This window comes from Haliotis asinina, chromosome 14, assembly GCF_037392515.1.
Source record: "Haliotis asinina isolate JCU_RB_2024 chromosome 14, JCU_Hal_asi_v2, whole genome shotgun sequence".
NCBI lineage: Eukaryota > Metazoa > Mollusca > Gastropoda > Lepetellida > Haliotidae > Haliotis > Haliotis asinina.
Window position 1 is genome coordinate 26,888,051 of NC_090293.1, and position 10,154 is coordinate 26,898,204.

A 10,154-nucleotide genomic window follows, 5' to 3' on the forward strand; every position below is an offset into this window, starting at 1 on the left:
TGTTATGTATATGCATACAGTTTCAGATATTACTGGCATGTACACGTATAAGACATTACTGGTATATACATGTATTAGATATTACTAGTTTATACACGCATAAGTTATTACTGGTATATTTATGCATAAAGTATTACTGGTATATACACATATAACGTATTACTAGTGTATACAGGCATGAGATATTACTTGTATATTCATGTATAAGGTATTACTGGTACATGCACGCATAGGGTATTACTAGTGTATACTTGCATAAGATATTAGTTGTATATTCATGTATAAGTTATTAGTGTTATGTATATGCATACAGTTTCAGAATTAAAGTCTATTAAGTGTACAAGTTATAAGCTTAAAATGGTTTGAAGAAGTACTGGGATCAAGAGATGATACGGTTTCACAAACGAAACGAATCAAAGAATAGTTATTCCATGGGGAAGTGATACGTCCCACTCGCTAAATTAAACTTCCTTCATTATGGGATACTTGATACTTGACCATAGTGAGTGAGTATGGTTTTGTGCCGCTTCTAGCATAAGAGTTCATCTATCAACAAAACAAAATCAGGTCTATAGGTTTGAGATGGTCCGTCTGAAGTGCCTTGGTACGGTCGATGGTCGATGTTGTGTTGTTGAGCTTATGTCAGTCTTTTCATTCCCCTGTCATCCATAGTGGCTTAAAACAATGCATATGGAATACCGTTGATGGCTGCTTAAAGCCTACAGCTATAAGCTTAAGCTCATGGTGATAGATAATGCACATGTATTTAATGTAGGGTGCGTTTAAGCGATTGACCACGGACACTGTTTTAATTCAACGTTTCTTTTTTTCAAACGTTTTGTGCATGTCTGTATACCCTACCGTGTCATATGGTAATGCACACAGTGTTGACATAGCAAGACCTGTGTGAGACCTACATAACCACAGAACGAGTAGAACTTGATGTGAATCCATTGCGATCTTTCAGATCCGAGTAGAAATGTAACTACAAACGTCTTAAGAACAATTCATTTGGTTTTGAGAATATTTCCACGGAATACCAAAGTAACTAAGAACGTTATGCGGTCGAGTTTCGTCTGTCTGCGAACGGAGTTGACCTGGTGGAAACTGTGTACAAACGCATTGCAACTGATGTCCAACTATATTATGTCTGCACACATCCCCATTAAGTTTGAAGTACAGCAATTCCGTTCGTCAATCTTGTTTAAGGTATGTTATCACTCCGTCCCATTTTAGAACATGTAGAACATTGGACAATGGGAATTGTCTTACTGAAGTCATCTGAAACTCACAGACTACATTCACGCCATTAGGTGTCAATCAGGATTTTGTCGGTCATTTTATCTTGTGGACAGTTTGCATATGAAACCGTCCCAAATCAGATCTTCATTACACCTGACAGCGTCTTATTAACACACTTTGGAAACAGGTTAAAACATTTCAGTGTAATATCAGAGAATGTCAGAGAATGTTCCAGATTGTATACGCATACAGCGCGGCCATTAAATCCCAAAGTCCAGAGTGTGTGAGTGAAGTGTGTTGACAAATAGTGTAGCTTCGATCTCCCAAAAAGTTAGTTTTAAAGCCATTCTCAAGGATTCTCACGTTTAGTGAAGTCCTATATTATTATGTCCTCATTTTGTGCAGTTGATCCAGTCCATCGAATGTGCCCTTCCCTGAAACAAGACACAAGAAAGGTCATTGAAACATCGGAATTTCACAAGAATGTCTTTAAACTTTAAAGGGAATAAATCGGAATTTGATACAATTATATAAAACATGTATTAATTTATATGTTCTATTGTCTGCAACCAGATCTTAATACACGCATAGGCAATGTGCGATTATTCAAAACCAGATTTAATCCATGAATTACAATCTATGATCATTTACATGCAAATATGAATAAAGAGAAGTACAGTCTACGATTATGTAAAACAGATGTACAGTCTACGATTATGTAAAACAGATGTACAGTCTACGATTATGTAAAACAGATGTACAGTCTACGATTATGTAAAACCATATCTAAATCCACAAATGTTTAACCTACATTGTACGATGACTGGAAGATGCATCCACACCATGACTTGTATCTACGTGACAGCTGATTCAGCAAAAGTACATGTAGGTGAAAATGTAACCAAGAGGTATTCTAAACACTGGTTAATAAATATAACATCTTATCATTTGGAACAAAATAGCTGACTAGGAGCAAGAGTTAGCTCTGAAACGTCGTATGAAGAATAAAAAAGAAGTAGTTCTGAAACGTGGTGTAAAGACTAAAAAAGAAGTACTGTTATCAATAAAACGTGTCATGTGTTTAAAGTTATGCTGTTGTTTTATTAGAATATCGCAAAACTGGGAGTATATGACCATGTGTACTTTGTAAATCACCTAGGTGTCAATATTATGAAAAATTATTCCTTTAACGTCAAGTTCATCCATATCGAGAGATATAATTCATTCAAAAGGTATGATCCTACTTTGTCTTTCTAGGATGCATGCCGTATCCCAACACATCTTTATAACCAGTTTGCACAAGGAAAGGATGAACAAACCCACCACTGAAAATGATGGGCTAAAGTCAGTGTCAACCATAGCACCATATCTTGATGATGACATGCATACAGTGATAGATGTGGTTTGGGTGTTCCAGTGGTGTAGTGGTGGATGCAGTTGTGTCGTAATTAGAGGTGGTTGTGTTGCGTCCCATGTTGTGTAGGTGGCCGCAGTGTCTATATGTAGTGGTGCCTGTGGTGGTGGTGCCCCATGCATTTGTGGATGTTTTGGTGTCTCATGTAATGCCGGTGGTGGTGCGTCATGACATTGTATTGGTGAATGTGATGGTGGTGTCCGATGTTGAGATGATTTCTCACTTTAAGCAAAAAAGTGAACTAGACATAGTGAAATTAATATTTCGAATCAACGTATTTTCATCTTTCCCAACTGAAAATTTTATTCAACTTAGGATAAAAGTTGTTTAGCAAACGATCATAGATTCAAATCGTTATTACTGGTTTGTATTGTTAGGGGGTAAGCGCAGCAGTTAGAACAGTGAAACAAGAGCACGTGCGGTATGTGATGAGCGTTAACCTAGCCCAACCCAAAGTCTTCTCGGCGTTTTATTTAATGTGCATACCCCTTTGTAATACAAACAAAGAAAGTAATTTAACATTGTGAGCGTTTGTTAAACAACATTCATCCTAAGTTGAATAAAATTCTGAGAATTAAATGTTCAATTGGCAAGGTAAAATTATAAGAATTTGCAATCTTAATTTCGCTTTATTCGATATACTTTTTTGTTTAAAGAGACATTCATCGGTACGTTTTCACGGCAAACAGACTCTAATCACAGAATAACACGAGTGAGTCACGAATGCGATGAGCATTGATAAGCACATCACAATTTACAACATTCCCAACCATGGACGTCAGTTTGTTTTGATTCATTGTTTCTGAAAGATCCACACACCTATGTCATTTTTGGTTTAACTTGTAATTTTAAATGTACACTGCGTATACCTGTATTGTATTAGCCGTTGATTATGTTTTAATTATACTGTCTTACATAAATAAATGTGTAATTAATGATCGAATTTTTTGTTTCGTTTTGTTTCAATATGAATATTATCAGACCCTACTTGGCACACGCTGAATCAGAAAACATGTCTCGGTGCAAACACTTGTGATTGAGGTAGCTTTAATCCTTTATTTCGGGTTCGGCAAATGGGATTAGGTTGCTTAAGGTGGCCGGTGTGCCCTTTGTCGTTTACAGCTGCACACTTTAAGCGAGCGACTGAAGCCCGCTTGGAGTCTGAGCACCCACTCAAAATGATGTGAAATATTCGTCGTGGGGACAGAAAGTCTTGAAATCCTGTTGAGGTAGGGCGACTTAAGGATTCTTCGGAAGGGCGACAGAGGACCAGAGAGGTAGGTGTTTCCAAATCTATTTGGAAGAAAGTATGCGTCTTCGTGAACATTAATTGTTTAATAGTATGACAGTGCACACTCATTCTCTCATAGTATACAGAAATTTAGGTATAGATGGGAAAGGTTGATACTGGTTCTTGCGTGTTAACGGAGTGGCTGTGTAGCCTAGTTGTTCAAGTGTTGGCACGCCATGTTCAGTGCCAGTGTTCGAGTCCCCACTTACATACTCTGCCTCATGCCCACGTCTGAGACACGTCGTTGGAATATTGCCAAAGCGTGCATAAAACCACACTTACTCTCTGTTCTTAAACCAATCTGCATACGCGAGAAATGTGATTCCTGATGCTTATGCAAGACTATTTCTTTCAGACGCAGGAACCCTGGCACTTTCTGGATTTGGTGTTGTGCCCCTCTAAACCCTTCCACCTGGACTTCGGTACACTGGCTTTCCAAGGGACCGATGGGATGAGCTTTGTCTCATGGTGGCTCCATAGTACGTCCGCTCTCCGCGTAGCCCCCCCGCGAACTGTACATGGAGTAGGTTCGGTGCTAGGGCCTGATTGCACAGTCAGGATGGTTGTTACTGCAACCCAGCTAGTTTAGGGTTGGCACACTCTGTGGCCCCAGTCTTTTCAGCATCCCCAGTAGGCCCAATGCTGACTGCACTTGACTGGTAGATGTAGGTGGTAGTGTAGATAGGGTCCCCTTTGTGCATGCCCTGTAGGATGCTATCTATATAGATGGCATAACTTAGTGTTAACCCACCATTCCGTCCTTCAGTAGGTAGCTCGAGACAAAGCAAGTCCCGGATGGTCACTTTGAGAGTCAGTGCACTGGCCGACTGCGCGGCCACCTGCTGGTGAAATATTTGAATATTTCAGTTTAATATTTAGATTAAATTTTGGTTTCCTGTCCAAACATAATTGTTTTGCATTTAAATGTATGGGCATCATCGAATAATCGAATGGTTAAAGCGTTTGGCGCTCCAAACAACCCTAATTCGATTTCCCATATGGGAATGATGTGTGGACCCTATATTTGTTTCTCAACGTGATATAGCTGGAATATTGCTAAAAGCGGTGTAAAAACAACATTCATGCAGTCTTGATATGTGTGGTAGGTAGAAATGATGTGGAATACTATCTACCTTTACTAGTAGAACCGACGCTTACGGAAGCAACTGTTTTTTTTAAAGAAAACATATCATGCCTCCTTGTTTACAATGACGTCTACTGCAAAAATACAACTTGAGTTTCATGTTTGAGCCTTTTTCTCGTGGAGGCATATAGTTTGCATTAAAACACACGGTACCATTGATGTAAAATATGTTTACCTTTATTATCAGGAGTGGATGTGGATGCCGTCGTCCTGGGGGCGGAAATAGACCTTGAAGTCCCCCAGAGGCAGGGCGACTGCCAAGAAGACATTCTATGGACAGAAGTGGATCAAGGAATCTTCTGGAGCTGGATTTGAATGTGGATGTTTTACTGTTCGAACATTTTGTGACAATGAACTATGCGTGCCTACCACTGTAAACCCTCCAGTAGAATGGGTAGCTTTGCACACGTTGAGGGAACACGGTTCCCGAGGGTGTTTTTCTCAAAAAGCTTTTTTTATCTATGGTTTTACGTGTCGGGCTTCAGTTACCTTTGACCTTGTTCAAATCTCAAATTTGAACAAGGTCAGTGTAGACACACGTTCTGCGGCAACAATGTTCGTGTTTATGTTCGAGGATGTGGTACTGTTCCATGTTGGGAATGATGACATTAAAAATGTAATCTGTACAGCTGGTCCAATTGTACTTGTTTGTTTTGTTTTGTTTTTGAAAGTTGTGAACTCGAGAAGAACTGTTTTTCTCCATGGAAATCCGATGTGCCCGACTTTATCGCCGTGTACTAGTGCTTGTTTAAACGGTGCCAACGCAGAAACACAAGTCCAACATTAAAACAAAAATACATTAGTACACGGGCGTATTACAATATCTACGAACCAGAACTTACAATACAATAGCCTATCAACATTACCAGAGCACATCGCACAGACTTTTAGTTCAATGTATGTAGCAAACAATCCAGTGATGTCTATAGATGAGGCAAGACATTAAATGAAACGTTCCCACCAACATCCAACAGTCTAGAATATCACACTGAGCAAGTAAACTACCAAGTGCATGTTTGGAAACAGTATCTGCAGCCAATCATATTCCTTCACCAGTTGACAATGGTTGGATTATTTGTGATGGGCAGCCTATCCCTTTTCTAGTGTTCTGATGTCGAGAGATTCTGCTCCCCGTGGATCGGTTGAAGTGACATAAATCAGTTCATCTGCATTGACATAGATCTCTCTGCTGGCATACTGACTGTATTGCATTTACTCTGTCAGTTCAACCAATCCACACTTTACACTATGTCAATGCAGATGAACTGATTTATTGTGTACAGAGACATGTCTTTCTGTCTGACAGGTGATTGTTGCCCGAAAAGCTTTGGCATGTAGATGACTCCAATTCTGACATGATGTAACATATGATATGAAAGAAAGCGAGGAGGATAGTTAATTGTAAGCTTCTGAATGTATCAAAAGTGATTAAGGGTTATGTGACAAACCATTTGCATAGCTGCAACAAGAGCTTAGACGCAGTTATCGACCGTGAAGCGTAGTTTTCTAATACTTTGGATAATGTCATTTCATCAAATATTTTTGGAATGTCAAGCTTTTATTAACCATAACATTGAAATTTAGTATTTTTTCTATACTGTGTTAAACATGTGACACCAAATGAATTGTTTGTTTCATATATCAGTAGAAATTTAGTCCTGTGCTGTGTATAAGTTGTAAAACTACAATGGCGGCCATCTTGGCAGCCATTTTGAATTCTGGATAATATGAAACAATATCATATAACATGCTGTCACTCTAGAAGTAAACAGGAAACAAAAACAACTGATTCTAGTCACAAGAATAATGTAAACGTTCAGTGGATACATCGCCACCACACATTTCCATGAAACGTTGGAGAATCGCTAAAATCCCCTGTCTCAAAGAATAAGCTGTAAAACATTATATCACCACGACAGGACCATACAAAATTATTTGTTCTGTGCCCAAACTACCATTCCAGGAGAGACAGGTGTCAAAAAACATCAAAAGTATCAACATTGGATGTAAATGGACACATTCAGTGTTAATTTTTATATAAATTTAACTGCCGAGAAGGCAACACACGACAATTCAAGATGGAGGTAATTTTCATTATTTTCAGAAGCAAAAATATGTAAAAAAAAGTACACATCCGTTAGCAATACACAAAAGTCAAAACGAAAGTGATCAGATTGATAGTAGTAAAACTGTCCATGATTAACTTTGAGATGTTGTCTGGCAGCAAACCAAATGTCATGAAAATGCCCCCACCACATATAATGGCCTGTGAAATAAAAACCGATACCACAATCTGAGAGTTATATATTTTCATGAGCCCAAGACATCATACTAACTGAAAATAGTGTCAAACCAAATCAGTGCTGGGGAGGCCACGACATCAGATCCTTCAGTTGCCTCCTCCTGGACTGCAACCATAACATGTGTTGTTTTAAGCGGTCAGTCTTTTGGGAGGTCGATACCGTCCGAAGCATATGTCCTAAACTATTCGTGATAACTTCATCAGATTTGGTATACATATCAAGCATGATAGATTTGGGGTTTAAACTCAGATATGAATATTTTGTGGTTTCCACCCAAATGTGTCTTAGGCTGTGGATATGAGGATGTCATTTTGTTCGGAGCAGATTTCCTTAAACTAGACATGCTAGCGAAATTTCATGTTTTTGACTGAAACTTGAGGCAACGAATAAATACTCGAAATTTCAGGTTTTTGACTGAAACTCGAAGCGACGAGAAAATACTCGAAGTAATGAGAAATTAATCGAAGGAACGAAAAAATAATTGAAATAACGAAAAATACTCGAAATTTCAAGTTTTTGAAAGAAACTTGAAGTAAGGAGAAAACTTTCGTGGTAACGAGAAACTATTCGAAGCAAAGAAAAAAATATTTGAAATAACGGGAAAATACTCAAAGCAACGAGTAAATAATCGAAGTAACGAGAATTGTCTTTGAAAAAATTATTTTATGCTACAAAAGTGGCAGCATTAGGCTTTCGTAAATACGGCAGTGTATGACGAGTGTGGTAGATTTCCCTTATATACAGAAGCCAATGTGAAAGTTGTTAAATATTGGTTTTTATCAATAAGTTTTGCTCCAAGCAGATTACGAAAAATGCTACGATATGATGTTCATTATTGATCGAAATGGGAAAAAGTATAGGATTACGAATGTAAAAGAATTATTAATATTGCTTGGAGTTGGTAATGCATGGTATGAACAGCGTAAAAAATCCCACTCGTTACTCCTGCTATCTGTTTAACAACGACTTACAGGTATGCACATGCAAAACCTGGAATGAAACTCTTTCTAGCAAACGTTTTACTGTGAGATGATTAGATAATCTATCCATAAAGGACAGTACCTGTCTGTGTTAAACGTAGGGAAATTGAAAAAGCCAAGCGTAATTCCGCTGTTTATCTCATGATTTGCTTATAGAATCTGGTATGTATTTAGGCTTAATAAAAGAACATAGAACATAAAATGTGTAATCTGAATGTAATTGAAGATGAGTACCATTTTCTTCGTATGTTTCCAATCTATTATAAGTAGAAATAAGTATATTAAGAGCTACAAATTCATATCCCTTTTAACCAATTCTAGTAAAGTACATTTAGATAGATTATGTATGTATGTCTATTACGCTACCACATACTGAAAAACATACATTCAAAACGTTCTACAAAGCGATCAATTGTTCACTGTATTTGTACTGTAGGTCTGAGGCGTCCTGCGTACAAAATTAAATACTGACAGTCAAGTATGGTTGTATACTTGATCCGGTCTCGTGATGGCATATTTATCGGTCGCGCAATTTGAATGCAGATCTGGTTCTGGTTCGCAAAGGGAACAGGGAAAGAGCTCATTAGCGGAAGTAGCGCCTCGTAAGACTATGTCCTATTACATAAAACCACCTTCTAAACTTTGTAACAAGTAGGAAATGTGTACACCAAAAATTGACACAAAAGGGACACTTGTTATCAAAACGTAACTTGACTAAAACACTGCAAAATAAAGCCCTAAACATACCCGTGATGCCTGTTTCAAAGGCATCCATGGGAAACTACGCATTTATTTTTTTTGCTTCATTTTAAGCCACCATCAGCGATGGGTGTAACCAAACTTTTGGACGTCAGTATATTCCTGAACGTACTCATCTAGAGAGAGTGACTTTAGTTTCACGCCACTCTTATCGATAGTACAGCAATATCACAGCTGGAGACACCAGAAATGGGCTCCACACATTATATCCATGTGGGGAATCGAACCCGGGTCTTCGGCGTGAAGACCAGACACCTTAACCACCATGCTACCCCGTTGCCCTTTCAACTCGTGTATTATGCGTCGTGTTACCTGATACCACATAATCCTTTGCACAATGCCGAAGATCGATTACACTAATATCCTTCACATGTCATTATGTACTGTAAAACGTCGAGGCGCCGTATGAAATGAATGTGTCATTGTGGATTTTCCTGGACGATCCCTCATAGTCAAACACTGATGTGTCTAACTAAAGAAATCGAATTTCTATTCTCTCGAATTAAAAGTGTATGCGTTTACTAATTATTATTTTGTTGTTGCTGTGTCGAAACTCGGATAACTCGAAGTATTTTCGTAAGTCGCTTCGACACATCCGTGTTTGACTGTCGACAACACTATTTCACGAACACGTCACGAACACGCCACGAACACGTCGCTTCATGTGGTGGAGTAGCCTAGTGGTTAAAGCGTTCGCTCGTCAGGCCGAAAACCGGGATTCGAGTCCCCACATGGCCACTATGCGTGAGGGTCATTTCTGGTGCTCCCCGCTGTCATAACGCTGAAATATTGCTAAAAGCGGCGTAAAACCACGCTTGGTCGCTCAATCAAAATCATATGTCATGCTTAAAAAAATCAACATTCACATTCTCTCCTCTGTGTTTTATTTTCCTTTTATCATTCTTTATTGTTATTTTTATTTTCAATAATGAATCTAATTGACATGCTAAGTATGTCTGTGTACACATGGTAAATTATAAATTGCATCTACACACCAAGAGCTGCGACTAATCCAGACTGG

General features: G+C 38.5%; 1 protein-coding gene across 1 annotated transcript in view; it reads right to left on the minus strand.

The window, feature by feature from the left end:
• Window positions 1-10,154, minus strand: part of LOC137261141 (protein YIPF3-like) — a 291,821-nt gene that overhangs the window by 267,124 nt on the left and 14,543 nt on the right. The gene's annotated exons all lie outside the window — the stretch shown is intronic.